Source organism: Chelonia mydas, chromosome 17, assembly GCF_015237465.2.
Source record: "Chelonia mydas isolate rCheMyd1 chromosome 17, rCheMyd1.pri.v2, whole genome shotgun sequence".
Taxonomy (NCBI): Eukaryota; Metazoa; Chordata; order Testudines; family Cheloniidae; genus Chelonia; species Chelonia mydas.
In genome coordinates this window covers 19,491,658-19,505,968 of record NC_051257.2, presented here as the reverse complement: position 1 = coordinate 19,505,968, position 14,311 = coordinate 19,491,658, and the positions used below count along the sequence as shown (strand labels likewise).

Sequence of the window (14,311 nt, the reverse complement as noted above, 5' to 3'; positions counted from 1 at the left end):
CACAGGATTGAGCCCTAATACTTTGCCCTCCTCTGGCACCATCCAGCCAGGGATCTCAAGGGAAATGATAATGAATTAAGCCTCACTACTGCCCTTTGTTTAGTATCAGTATCTTCATTGTACATGTGGGGAAACTGAGGCACAGAAAGGGGTTTCCTGGCATCACAGTAGAGCCAGTGACAGAGCTAGGGTCTCCTGACAGCCAGTCATGTGCTTGAACTGCAAGCCTGTGCCTCCCTTCATAGCCAGGACCAGGAAGTAATGTCTGTGATTTCTCGTCCTGAACAATCGCATTACCTCCCTGGATTAAGTTTTTAAAAACACGATCCATTACTGTCATCCATGCCTTTAAAATGGGAATCCCGTGGCACCTCATTAGCCAGCGTAATCAGTTATTTTCACAGCCCTGGCAGGGGCGAGATTCAGGCATAAGCTGGCTCTTAGCGGCGGGCAGGCAGGAGGCATCGGGGCAGCCCCAGCCCCAGTGTCCCTGAGGTTAAAGAAAGAGCTTTGGCCCATCCATTGATCAGCTTCTTGTGGTAGCTTCTTTCAGGCTTGACTTGTTCTAGGACTGAGGGCACCAGGCTTCAGGCCTGTATCGTGAATTTCCATAAAGCATTCTAGGCTGCATGGATGTTTTTAACACTCCTGTTCCTTTAGTGCCTAGGTGCTAGGTCCCGACTGTGCTAAATGCTGTACAAACACCTAGTAAGTGCCAATCCCTGCTCCAAGTTGGTATCTATCGAAGGCAGTTACGTGGTCCCTGCTACCACAGAATCTGAACACTTCCTAATCTTCAGCGTGTTCAGCCCAGCCACACCCGGTCAGACAAGGGAGTGAGGCAATAGCCCAGATCTTCAAAGGTTAAGTTCAACAGGAGTTACAGAACTTTGGAGATCTGAGCCTAAGTGACTTGACCAAGGTCACAGAGGCAGACTGTGGCAGAGCAGGGAAGTGTAACCGGGTCTTCCACATTCCAGGCTAGTCCGTCCTTCCTTTCTGCATTATATAAAGGGGTGTATTTGGTGCTGCTGGAATTGTTTGTGTGGTTTAGTGGTTCAAATCCAAACAAATGGAACAGAAGAATCTCCTGTGCGTATCCGAGTCGTTAAATGAATTTGTTCCATCACTGCCACTGACTTCCGGTGTGACTTTTGGCAAGGCCCAAGAGGCCAGAGTTTTCCCAGATGATTAGTGATTTTTGGGCGCTCTGCTTTTTGGGGCACCCAACCTGAGAGGCAGTCAAGTGGCCAGACTGCCAGAGGGCAGGTGTTTAGCACTTTCTGAAAGCCAGGCCCCGTCAGATGGCTCATGTGGAGCACCCAAAATCAGCAGTCACTTTGGAAATTCTTGGCCTGCGTCTCTCTCTGTCTCCGTTCTCTAGCTATAAAACGGCTCTTGCCTTGTTAGACTGTAAGCTCTTCAGGGCAGGCGCTGCCTGGTACCGTGTGTATGTACAGTGTCTAGCACGCTGTGGTCCTAAACCTTGGTTGAGCCTCTAGGTACTACCATCAAACCATACTTTGACTACTACTCCTAATTCTAGCCAAGGGGCCAGATTGTCAGCAGGTTTAAACTGAAGTCGATGCTTTACACCAGCTGAGGATTGGCCCAGTGAATTTACTGGGAGGGAGGTTTTGGAAATAACCAATCTGAAGGGACTAGAGGACGCTTGCGGCAAAGTGAATTATGAGCTTGCAGTTGTGAGCGTTCGCACCAGGGAACTGAAACGTGCCACCAGAACGGCATGTGCCAGCCAAACAGCTGGGAGTTCGCCTGCTTGCAGCTCGCTGCTCACAAACAAGCTACCAACTGGGAGTTGTTCACAGGAATGATTGAGCAAATCATTTCAAATAACCAGTGGATGCTGGGAAATGTTGATCAGTTTGTGACCAGAAGGAGGCAAAAAACCCATCCTCATGCCTTGCTCTTCTCTGGATGCCTGGGTTCCACCCCTGGCACGGCCACTGACTAGCCAAGTGACATTTTTTTAAATTATTATTTCTATTGCGGTAGCACCGTCATAGACCAGAGCCCATTGTACTGGGTGCAATACAGAAACAGGACAAAAAGACGATTCCTGCCCTGAGCAGCTTATAATCGAAGTCCAAAAAAAACCCCCCAAAAGACCTTGTGATAATCAGATGTGCCTCAACTTCCTCCTCTACGAATGAGGGCAACAGAGCTTTCCTTACCACACTGGTGGCTTTATTCGGTGAAGTGCTTTGAGATCCTCAGATCAACAGCGCTATGGCAGGGAAGTGCAAAGTAATATTATATTTATTATTTGTATAACTTGCCCCTGGGGGGGGCCCAGTTACGGTGCAGGACCCCCACTGTGGTAGGTGCTGTACAAACACCGAACAAAGAGCTGGTCCCTGCCCCCAGAGTTGTTAACCTCCTAAATACAAGGATCTGCATCTCTTCTGCAACCACTAAATCAGGATTTGAACCTGCAACCACTTGCAGACGAAATACAGCACTGTCTGCTGCTCCCCCCAAGCCCCTGCACCATTGTTACAATGAGCTGTAGCTCACGAAAGCTTATGCTCAAATACATTGGTTAGTCTCTAAGGTGCCACAAGTCCTCCTTTTCTTTTTGCAAAAACTGATCTCTGTGTATAAGCTTTCGTGAGCTACAGCTCACTTCATCGGATGCATGCAGTGGAAAATACAGTGGGGAGATTTATATACATAGAGAACATGAAACAATGGGTGTTACCATACACACTGTAACGAGAGTGATCACTTAAGATGAGCTAATACCAGCAGGAGAGCGCGATCTCCTTACAGTGTGTATGGTAACACCCATTGTTTCATGTCCTCTGTGTATATAAATCTCCCCACTGTATTTTCCGCTGAATGCGTCCGATGAAGTGAGCTGTAGCTCACGAAAGCTTATGCTCCAATAAATTGGTTAGTCTCTAAGGTGCCACGAGTCCTCCTTTTCTTTTTGCACATACAGACTAACAGGGCTGCTACTCTGAAACCTGATCTCTGTGTGTGCGTGAGGGGGGGTGGGGGGGGGATCCTGTTTTGCTGCATCAGCCCCTCCTGGGCTCCAGGTGGCCCTGTGGCAGAGGATGTGGTGAGCAGGCGACTGTCTTGCGTGAGGACGGGAGGCCTGCTCGGTGGTGCTGAGCTGTCCAGCATTTCAGCATTGCATTGAGCACCGGCTGCAAAAGGGATTCAGGGGCAGGGTGCTGGAAAGAGGAGGGGGGAGGCAGGGGAGAGCCCTGCGGGGGGGTAGGTGGGACGGAGGGAGAGGAGTCTGGAGGGCTCCAGGAGGGAGGCCAGCAGGAGAAGAGAGGCGAGCACCAGCCCAGCCACGCAGGATTCCCCGGCGAGGTAAGGCAGGCAGGGCCCGCTGGCTGGAGCAGAGGGGCGCGTGGGGATGGATGCTGCAAAAGCCTTGCTTGGAGCAGAGCCACGGCCCTGGTGGTGGCTGGGGGGAGGGGGGGTGTATTTTGGCAGCAATCCCATCTGCTGTGTATTTGTAAGGGCATGTGTTTTGCTTTCCCCTTTCCGATGGAGCAGTCGGTGTAGGTGGGGCAGGGGGAGGAGGCCATTGGTCTGCCTCCGAGGAGCCCAGGGGAAAGGGGGCCAGGCGTTCGGATGAACAATATTTCCCCCTGCGCGTGGGTTTGCGGGTCGTCCGTTGCATCAATGGGCTGGTTTGAGGCTGCCGAGGTTTGCCGGGGGCAGAGATCACCTTCGCTGCTGGATAAAGGCTGAGATGCCAGCCGGGGGAGGCACACGCTCCGGAGAGAGACTCTCCCATTTCTAACTACAGCAGTTTTACAGTTCCCCTTCGCAGCGTGGCCGGGAGAGAAGGAGATCCAGCTCTTCTCCTTGAATGGATAAACCAAAGAAAACAAGGTTGCCCATGGGCAGGGATGGAATGGCTCTGGGGACCAGGTCATTCCCCTGCCAAGAAAGAGAAGGGTTGCTAAGCCAAGGCTGTACCCCTGGGTTCAGTCCTAATAGTCCCCACTCACCCTAGGTGGTTTTTAAACCCCAGCAGCTTCGGAGGAGCATGTTACCCTCGAATGTGATTCTCTCACCCGGTGAAAGAGTTTAGAGCAATGCCAGCAGCTCTTCTAAAAACCCAGAGGGATGGGCAAGGAGTAGTGGTGGGCAGGGAGATGCAGGTAAGAGGGGCCCACTGTTGTCTTAGTGGTGTCTTGCACTTCTGTCTCCGTGGAGCTAGGGAATTGGACTCTTCTAATTGCCTTTGTGTGCTGCACTCCAATTTAGCTGGTGGGAGGGCTGGAGCAGTGCGGGTGGCTAAGAGGAAGTTTAGCAAATTTCAGGTTGGCGTGTGATCTTTCATTACTTAATTCATCCTGGAGCAGGGAGGGGCCTGAAATTTTCTTAGGAAATTTTGGGTGGCAGTTTGACTTCGTTTTTTGTGGTTTTTTTTTTTTTTTTTTTTTTTAAATTTGCACAGCGAACGGTTTCTCTTTAAAATAACATGGTCTGAGTGTTTTGGGTTTACAGAACTGGGCTTTGAGACAGCTACCGCAGAACGGTTTACTTCAGTGAGGAATAGTTAGAGATTATCCTGCAAATATCTCGAGACACACAGACCATGGCAACATATAGTCATGCAGTAATGATACAGTGGAAATTCCATACAGATATTTGTATGCCGCTGTTTGGGGAATGAGTGTTAGATGATAGAACTGTGTGTGTGTGTGTGTGTTCGTTCACATTATATACCTACGTGTGTGTACACACACACACGTTCTGAGATCTAGGTTTTTTGCTCCTTGGCAGGTTACCACGTCTGACATAGTAAGATCCAGACCTGTCCTGTGCTTGGCCTTTGCACTGACTGCTGAGGCTAGCAACAGCATCCTAGGGCTCTGAAATGCACAGAACACCGTAGCCAGCCACCCTGAAGCCCCACGCTGTGCTCTTTGGCTTATGCGTAACTAGTGACAGTCAGCTGGCCAGAGGGCTCCTCTGCGTGCCATCCAGCCTTCCCTTTATGGATGTGTAGTTGCAACTGAAACTGGGGGCATCTGAAAACGGGTGCGTGTCCTCCAGCTCCTTCTGAGCCCTGACTGTTGTGTATGCCAAGGGCCCTAACCCCCTTCGTGACCCCAAGTATCAGGGATTGTAATCTGCCTGTTTCCCCTTGTTCTGGGCTGCACGTTTCCACCCTTCCTCTTCCTAATCACACGATCCGTCCCATACGTGCAGACAACTTACATATGTGCACACCTTGACATGTACGCACACCCTCCCTCACTCTCCCACGATCTCACTGCCAGCACCTGCTTTGAACGACCCTTCTACTCCGCCTTGCAGCTGGGAGCCCAAGGAAGTTCCCCCAGAGTGGCAGGGGAGCTGCTGAGCTAGCTGCGAAGGAGGCAGAGGAAACATGCAAGATGTTTCTTTCCATAGGCTCAGAGCATCCCCAGCCAGAGCCGGGAGAGTCATGCCCCTCGTTCTCCGAAGGGAAAATGCTTCTCCTTCCCAGATGAGCCACCGGATCAACTGCCCCCCAGACGGCTCTTCCATTGAGGAGGGCGCAAATGAGAACTCTATTCTAGAGAAAGCCGGGTGCCCTTGTAAGTCCAGGACTTCCGTGCAGCCTCTCCTATCTCTGGCAGAGAGTGGCTGGGCATGCTCGGAATCTATGGAAAGAAGCAGCGTCTCGCAGATTTCCTCCGTGTCCCTGCACGACTAGCTGGAACGACCTCCGTGGCTTCCGAGAGGGGCTTATTTACGGTGGTTGTGACTGTGAGGGCGAGACCGTGGGGCTTTTTAAAGCAAAGTTTACACCAATCTGCCTATCCTTAAAAGGACATTTCCTCTTTGTACGTTTCCTGCTCTGTGCCACGGGAGAAGTGGCGGAGTTCCAGACAGTCTGCTTTTCAGAAAGAGACACCGCACGTTACCAGGCTCAGTGGCTGACGAGCTCTGGCCGGGGCTGCCCGGATGACACTCCATGACCAGAGTAATCCCTTCCGGTGTTAAAATCTATGATCAGTGACCCTCTGAGCTGCCGCTGGACCATAACACACTGTCTAGTTCTATAACATGCCTCCTGCTGCACCAGACCAGACGAATGATCCATCTTGTTTGGTGTCCGGCCTTTTGCCAGCCCATAACCATATTGATCTAGTCCCATGTCCTGCCTCTTGCCAGACTGGAGCAGGCCCGTGACCCCCCTAGTCAGAGCCGTCCTTCTGGCCTGCCTGATGCAGGAGGTGGGATGAGATGATCACAATGGTCCCTTGAAACCTGTGAATTTATTCTGCTTCCTTCCAGACGGGAAGACAGCAGTGGTCTGTGTAGTCTGCTCCCCTGGCTCACAGAGCATAGCTCAGTCACTGTCTGCGCCCTGCTTCTGAGAGCACCCAGTGCTCTGTTTGCCTCTGCAGCACCCTGGGAGTTGCACAGGTTAATCAGAGGGTGAAGGAGCATTTTCCTTCTTACTGCTTTTGAATTTGCTGCCTTTACGTGGAAGGCACTGCTTCCTCTTTCTTGGTTTCTGGGAAGTGGGAGAGTAACTCCCCTTTTAAGCTGGACAGTAACACGTTTCCCTTGTCCTCCTGTTCCATGGAGCAAATATTGATTCCTGAGCACCACCACCCCTCGGGCCTGTGCTTTCAGGGGGGGAATAACGGGCCTGTTTTTGCTATGACATGGCACCTTTCAGGCCCAAACACCCCTGCATTTGTTCTCATCTGGGAAGTTAGTTTTGATTGTGTGCGCACGCTGCAGAAGTAGGGACCGTGGATGATGGTTTGATATTTGGCAGCAGTGGCTTTTAGGACAAGTTAGCTGGTTGGATGGGAGTGTGGCTTCGCGGTTGATTATTGCTGTTTCTGATTTGTATTTGCAGTAGCATCTAGAACCCCCAACCCAGGGCCCCTTGGTGGTAGGTGCTGTTCAGACAAATGACAGCAGACAGTCCCATGACCCCAATTGCTCACACCCTTAATGTCAGCCAAGGCATGGCAAGTGGATGAAACAGACGAAGGGGCTGAGGGTGGGTTGAGAAGATGAGAGACCCATAAATCCAACCGAGCTTAGCAGGATAGCAGAAGTCCCAGCTCACCACTTGCATACCCCGGGCCAAATGGGAGTGAGCCATAGGCACATGGCAGAGGTGGGTTTTAAGGGGCCTTCTGAGTATAGACAAGAGCCTTTGCTATGCATGGGGAGGGTGGCATGGGACAGCGTGGAGGGACTTGGAGGAGAAGTGCCTAGGTAGGCAATTGAGGCCACCGGCAGATAGGGGTTGATGGCTTGATAGGTTACTGACATAAGGCTTGCCGCATGTCCCACAATGGCTCAGGAATAGAACCCAGCCCTTTCTCTAACCACAAGCCCATACTAACCCCCTCCCCCCAACCCACGAACTCTGCAAGAGGGTGTTATTACAAGGCACAAGTGTGTCTTGGATTTAAGATGAAAATGAGAATGTATAGCACTTATACATTGATTTATTCTCAGACATCAACTAGTCCTCTCAGCGAGGTAGGTGTGCAAACGTTACAGTCCAGAGTGTACTGATGGGGAAACTGAGGCAGGGTGGGCATTAATGCAATATTTTCAAAGGTGACCGTAATGGGAGGGAGCCTCCATTTTTGGGTGCCCAACTTGAGACACCGAGAGACTGATTTTTTCAGAATCTATGAGTCCGAGCCTTTTAAGTCCTAGCCCTCTGGTCTAACCCTGCCCCAATGCTCACTACTGCAGCGGCATTGTGCTACTGTCCCTGGGGGGGGGGGAGGGGGAGGGTCTCTGAAGTTCCTTGCTTGGCCCCCAGTTCAGGGCAGCCCTTAAGCATGTGCCAGGCTGCCCTGATGGGGGATGCTTTCCTGAATTGGTCTATGTGCTGTCCAAACCTCCAAATAAAAACCCGACTCTGAACCATGTGTGTCAAAAGCTGCAGGGTTAGGAGCTCTCTCCTATTTAATAGGAAGGATAATCTGTCTAAGGTGTGTATCTGGCCTCCATCGCCCCAGCATCTGACCAGCTCACAGCATTTAATGTATCGATGCTGCCAATGCCCTGGGGATAGGGTAGTGATGTTATCCCCATTTTACAGAGGGTGAACTGAGGTGCCCTAGCCACGAGCCCATCCTTCACCTCTTCTTTGGGGCTCAGGTGTTCCTGCGCTTGGCAGAACTGTGCTGGGGTTGGGGCTTGGCAGGGCCGTGGAGAGCCTGACGGGACGTCCGATGGTACGAACCAGGGTGCCCCCGCTCACATATCCCATCCCTCCCCTCTCTTGACAGGTGGCATGTAAAGTTGTAGAATGTCATCAGCCCAGGAATAGCCTCCTCTGTTCTGTAACCCTGATGGATGGGAATCGCCGGCAGAGGGTGGGAGCCACCTGTGGGGTGGGAGGGGGGAGGAGAGCATTTCGCCGGGGTTGGGGGCGGTTTAGCCCCAAGCCTGTTCTGACGCAGACCCAAGCTCATCATGGCGAGGAGTTTGTCACTTGTCAGAGGAGAACCCAGAAAGTTGAGGGAGGGAGAGCAATCGTCAGCCTCGACAGAAATGCTCGGCTTCAAGGGACCCGGTGAGGTTATTCCTCCTGGGTCCTAGCTCTTTTTGCCAGCAGGTGGAATTTGTTGTAGCAATTTCTCTTCTGCCCTGGCAGTACGTGAGTGCATGGCTGGGGGGGTCCCTGTGCCCTGGCAGCGCCTGCTGGCGCTGAGGGGCTGATCCCCAGCTGCCGAGCTTGGAAATCCCCCAGGCGGGAGGGGTTCGGCTCCCTGGGGCAGATCTCTTCCTTTAACACAACATGGGAATGAAGCGTGGCAGAAGGGAGCTCGCTGGCCGGCCCCGGAGACTGCAGACCTCTTGGTGGCCATGGAACAGGCCCAGCATGGGCAGGAATGGCAATGACTCTGTGCAGGGGGAGGAAGAAAGGTCCAGTGGTTAAAGGGCTAGCCTGGCCCTCCTGTAGACCTGGGTTTGCTTTCTGCTGTGACCCAAACTCCCTGCCTGATCCTGAGTAAGTCACTGAGTGCCTCAGTTCCCCCATCTGAAATGGGGTTAATAGTCGTGCCTGCGGACATGAGGATAAACATGCAAACGGCTGGATGGTGCTGCGGCGGTGAGGGACACTTTAAGTAGACAGGCAGCAGTTCCCCAACCATGCCTCGCGAGAAGGAAGCTTGTTCTTGGGGGTCTAGTCACCCCTTGAAGGGGGACCAATAGCAGAGACGGATTCTGCCACCAGAGACCCTCTCCCCCCCCCCCCCGCCTCATTCACAGAGGCTGCTGAATGACTGCCAGCAGCCCATGAGGCCTTGTGGTCATTGATCTGCCCTGGATTTGAGTTATTGACCTAGAGGTGAAAGGGTCTCTGTTCCCTCCCACAACCTCTGCAGCCTTCAGAGCCCTGACATGGCTCCCCTGGGGCCCAGCACCCCGGTTCAGTGGAATTAGCATCCCCAATAAGCAGCTGCCTTTGCTGATTGTCAGCATTGCTCTGAAGTGAGGCCCGGGTACGGTGGGTTTCACCCTGACTTAGTGGGGGAATGGTTCCCCACGTCACGCTGTGCTGCCCCTGCAATGTCTGGCCAGCCAGGCGTTTCCCAGGGCTTGTTTGTACTGGGGCCTGAGTGCAAACCATGGAACAAGTCGAGGGCCAGAGGGGCTGCATTCTCCCAGCTGGAGTTGCTGGCCCTCTCTGCCACTGGCCCAATAATATATAGCACTTCGACCCCACAATGCGTCTCCCTGGTGCTTTGCTAATGTTCACACTGCTCTTCTGGGGGAGGCACGAGAGGGACACCTGTGTATGTCACATCCGTACTACACCCATGTATGTATATCACGTGCATCTATTGGTCCATGTCTGTGCGTACACCACATGCATGCATGTCCAAGAGTGTGTGTTCATCACATGCATATGCATGTTCTTGTGTGCATCCAAGAACAGGTGTGAGGCGTTAGTCCAGTACTTGAGGAGCCGATGTATTCATCAAAGGAATTGCCCCATGGCTATTCTGCAGCTCTCAGGGCTGGTTTCCACTAGGAACTTACTTCGGCATAGCTGTGTCCCTCGGGGGTGTGAAAAATCCACAGCCTGACCGACGTAGCTGTTCTGACCTAACCCCTGCTGTGGACAGTGCTAGGTCGACAGAAGAATTCTGCTGCTTTTCGGGGAGGTGGATTTAGTCTGCAGAAGAGAAGCGTGAGGGGGGATTTGATAGCAGCCTTCAACTACCTGAAGGGGGGGTTCCGAAGGGGATGGAGCTCAGCTGTTCTCAGTGGTGGCAGATGGCAGAACAAGGAGCAATGGTCTCAAGTTGCAGTGGGGGAGGTCTAGGTTGGATATCAGGAAACACTATTTCACTAGGAAGGTAGTGAAGCACTGGAATGGGTTACCTGGGGAGGTGGTGGAATCTCCTTCCTTAGAGGTTTTTAAGGCCTGGCTTGACAAGGCCCTGGCTGGTATGATTTAGTTGGGGATTGGTCCTGCTTTGAGCAGTGCATTGGACTAGATGACCTCTGGAGGTCTCTTCCAACCCTACTATTCTATGATTAAGTACAGCAGCGGGAGAAGCCCTCCCATCGCTGTAGTGGGGGGGTGTCTGCGCTGGGGCGTTTTAAAGGTAGACATTGCCCCCGTGGTTTTATTACCGGGAAGAAGGTTCTTGGTGGATTGGAACCTGAAGCCTGGGTTTAAACTGAGCTGGTGAGAACGCTCAGCTAGGCCTTTGGGGTGGGAGGTTCCTCTGGCCTGGTGCACATTTGCCCAGTTCAAATAGTGGTGCGCTCACATGGCTGACGGTATGTGGGTGGGTACACAGGGCTGGTTCCAAATGCTCACTATGGGAGGGGTAGAAGAAGCCGTTCGTACTGACAGCTCTGAATGCAAGGGCCAGTCATTTTGCCATGGACAGTAACAACCGGCGTGCTTAGAGTGTTTGACGTCCCAGGTTCTCTGGAGAGAGTTGTCACCTCGGGACACGAGGGTGGGCCGGGAGACCATGGAAAGATCCTGCAGTAAGGACAGTGCCCACTTGTGGTGTTTAGCACTCAGGAGAGACCTGACCAATGCACACGCTCGCTGTGAAGTCCTCGATTCCAGTGCTGGGGAGATTGCCCACTGCTCGCGCCGGCTGCGTCTGGCAGGCAGGAAGCCTGCCTCTCGGTTAGGGACCACGTTAGGAGAGCAAGGATGAGCTCCTCAGCTGGTGTAAATCTGCATGTCTCCCCGCAAGGCAAAGGAGCTTTGCGGAATCTGTCCCTGGTGCTACATCAGCCACCTCGCATTTTTCTTGCCTGGAGGAACTGAAACTTCCCAGGAAGGGGCTGAGGGGGTTTTGTTTGCACAGGATCATTTGCCATTTCCTGTCCCTTCTTTGGCACTTGGTGTATCCTCCAGCTGGCTGGGAGAGAGGCAAATCACACTGGGAGAGGAGGGGACTCGATGCACGCATGGCCCATGGCCCCAGGCGGGCAACAAAAGGAGAGAGAGAGAGGTGAGCGAATGAATCTGGAGGAAACATTCTGTGTTATGCCAGTCCCTCCATCCCAGCTGTGTCGACACAGTTCATACCTGGCCCCGGCACTGCCCCATTCTCCCCAGCTCTGCCATAATGCCCCTGTTCGGACTGTCAGCACCCCCTGCTGTTGCAGTCCTGGGGGGCCTCCCCCAAACACAGCTATGTGCATGTCTGTCTATCCTATAGCCCCCCCTGTGATTCCATAGCATTTAAGGCCAAAAGGGATCACTGGATCATCCAGGTCATCTGCCGTACACCACCCAGCACCCGCCCACTAAACCCATCCCTGGCCTTTCCCCAGCTCTGCCTGTGCCCCTCTATCCTGTCCCTCCCCCCATTCCTGGCATCTGTGGAGCAGAGATTCCTAGTTACGCTGAGCCAGGCTTTGAAGCACAGTGATTTGGCAAGATGCATAAACAGGGATTGGATTGAGAGCCGCCAGCCTGCGATCCCCATGTAGCTGCTGGAACCCAGGTCTCTGCGGGTGAATGGCTAGTGTAAGGACTGGGCAGTACTCTGGCAAAAGGCACCCTGTTGCACTGTGGGAAGGAGCTGGGACACGCGCCCCGGCATGATTCAAAGATTGGAACTTAGAAGAAGGTTTCTAACCACCAGAGGGGCGAGGCTCTGGAAGAGCTGCGCTGTAGGCGTTGTGGGGGAGATAACTGGATTCGTTTTAAGAGCGAGCTGGGCAGGTTTATGAGTGTGATTGTGTAACGGGTTTGCCTGTGAAGGTAGGAGGCAGCAGCTCTGGGGCTCGCTTCCTGTTTATCTTACGTTCCTAAACCTCATGCTTTGTGGTTTCAACCAGCTCCTGGCAGGGATCCCCCTGCCCCAGTGTATTCTGGTTTTGGGGTTTTTTAAACTTTTTCTGAAGCATCAGGGCTGGCCGTGGCTGGAGAGGGGGCATTGGGTGGGAGGGCTGGGCTGGCTGGTTCTTGCTCACATGCTCAGGGTCTAAGTGGTCGTCATGTGGGTTCCCCAAGTCAGATTGGTAGTGGAGTGGGGGGGATGTTCGCCTTCCTCTGTAGCGGGGCTGTGGGGGGATTGCTGGGATTATCTGGTTCTGTCTCACTTAATTCCCTGCCATTGTGGGAGCCGCAGGCACTGCTGCCCTTGGCCTGTCCTGTTCTCTGCCTGTGGCTCATAATAGTCTAGTCTCCTGGGGGCTGCAATATGTGGTTTCCCTTTGGCTGTTGGGGTTCATGTGGGGGTGCCGGTGCAGTGGACTATGCTATACGGGGGAGGGGGTCAAACCAGATCTGGCCTTAAACTCTGTGCCCCTCTGACTCTCGCACCAGCTGAAGTGAGCCGGGCAGGCCTGGCGTGAGGGGGCGAGGAGCAGCTCATGCTGCCATGCGTGCTGGTGTGATGCCAAAGGGAGAGGGCAGGAGTGCAGGGACCACCTGCTCCCCGCACTCCTGTCATCTACCGACGTCGCATCCTTTGTGCGCGCTCAGAGCCCCCCGGGCCGTCTGCACGAGCTCCCACCGAGGCTTGTAATGCTGGCGATTCAGCGTATCCGAGGATAGGTTTGCGACGGGCCTCGCTCCCCTCCCGGACTGGCATGGACAGGTGCGAGGGCCCTCGGCTTGCTGGTGGTGCAGGCAGTGCGCTGCTGGGCCTCGCCGGGGGCACCAGTGGGAGCCGTGTGTGCCAGGGCTGGAGCGAGCCTGGGGAACAGCTCGGGGCTGAGAGGAGGCCCTGTTACCATGGCACCAGCAGCCTGTCCCCCGGGGCTTTCGTACGGCACACGTGTGATTGCTCGCGGCCCTCGGAAAGGGGAGAGGGACAAGGGTGGGAGGGGAGCTCACCTAGCTGCAGACCTGGTCCCTCGTCCTGAGGGAGCCCCCTACCCACCCAATCCTGTTAGCCCTGTCCCATGGGAGCCCCCCACCACCCACATCCTGGGGGAGCCCCCCACCTGACCCCGTTAGCCATGTTCTGGGGGAGCCCCCCATTACCCATATCCTGGGGGAGCCCCCAACCTGACCCTGTTAGCCATGTTCTGAGGGAGCCCCCCATTACCTATATCCTGGGAGAGCCCCCCACCTGAACCCGTTAGCCCTGTCCCATGGGAGGCCCCCACTACCCACATCCTGGGGGAGCCCCCCACCTGACCAGTTAGTTCTGTCCTGAGGGGTCCCCCCCTATTACCCCTATCCTGAGGGGTCACATTAGCCCTGTCTGAAGGGAACCTCTCCCCCTCTGCCCTAGTTTAGGCTTCACGAGTGAACACTTGTGCCGTGTTGCCTGTCGTTCTCTGTCCTCTGAGCGGGCCCTGAGTCGCTCTCCTGTAAGACTATGGGCCAGAGCGTTCCCGGTTAGGTCGGAGCTCCCTTCTGCCCCGGAGGATGCTCTACAGAGACCTCCGGCCCCCTTCACCCACGCCTCCCCTATCGAGCGTTACCCTTCCTCTTCCGGTCCCACCTCGAGGGGCCGGCCGAGACTGGGGCCCTGTTGTAAATGGGCAGCAGGGAGTCTGGTGCCCCAGGTACAAAAGGCTCACGCCCCAGGTGCTCAGAAGCACAGAGGCATCCCTGACTGCCAGCAAAACAATGGTTTAGCGGGGGGGCTTTTGGTATTATTGCAGTAGCCCCTACCAGGCTCCATTGTGCTAGGCGCTGCACACACCGAGCGAGGGATCCCGCCCCACAGAGCTCACAGTCTACACAGACAAAGGCTGGCGCATCATCCCCACTTCACAGATGGGGTGGGGAGCGGAGTCCAGAGCGAGTGACATGCCCAGGGTCGCACAGGGAATCTGGGGCAGGGCTAGGAGTGGACCCCAGCTCTTCCTAGTGACAAGGCTGCACAGG

General features: G+C 54.2%; 1 protein-coding gene across 3 annotated transcripts in view; it reads left to right on the top strand.

Annotated features, from left to right (window-relative positions):
* The first annotated feature begins 3,252 nt into the window (after positions 1-3,252).
* SRRM3 (serine/arginine repetitive matrix 3) overlaps positions 3,253-14,311 on the top strand; it is a 190,281-nt gene continuing 179,222 nt past the window's right edge. For 2 of the 3 annotated variants that reach the window (XM_043531236.1, XM_043531237.1), the window contains exon 1: positions 3,253-3,348. The gene's annotated coding sequence lies outside the window, so the exon portion shown is untranslated. The remainder of the gene's footprint in view (positions 3,349-14,311) is intronic. The other variant, XM_037880792.2, reaches the window with a different exon arrangement.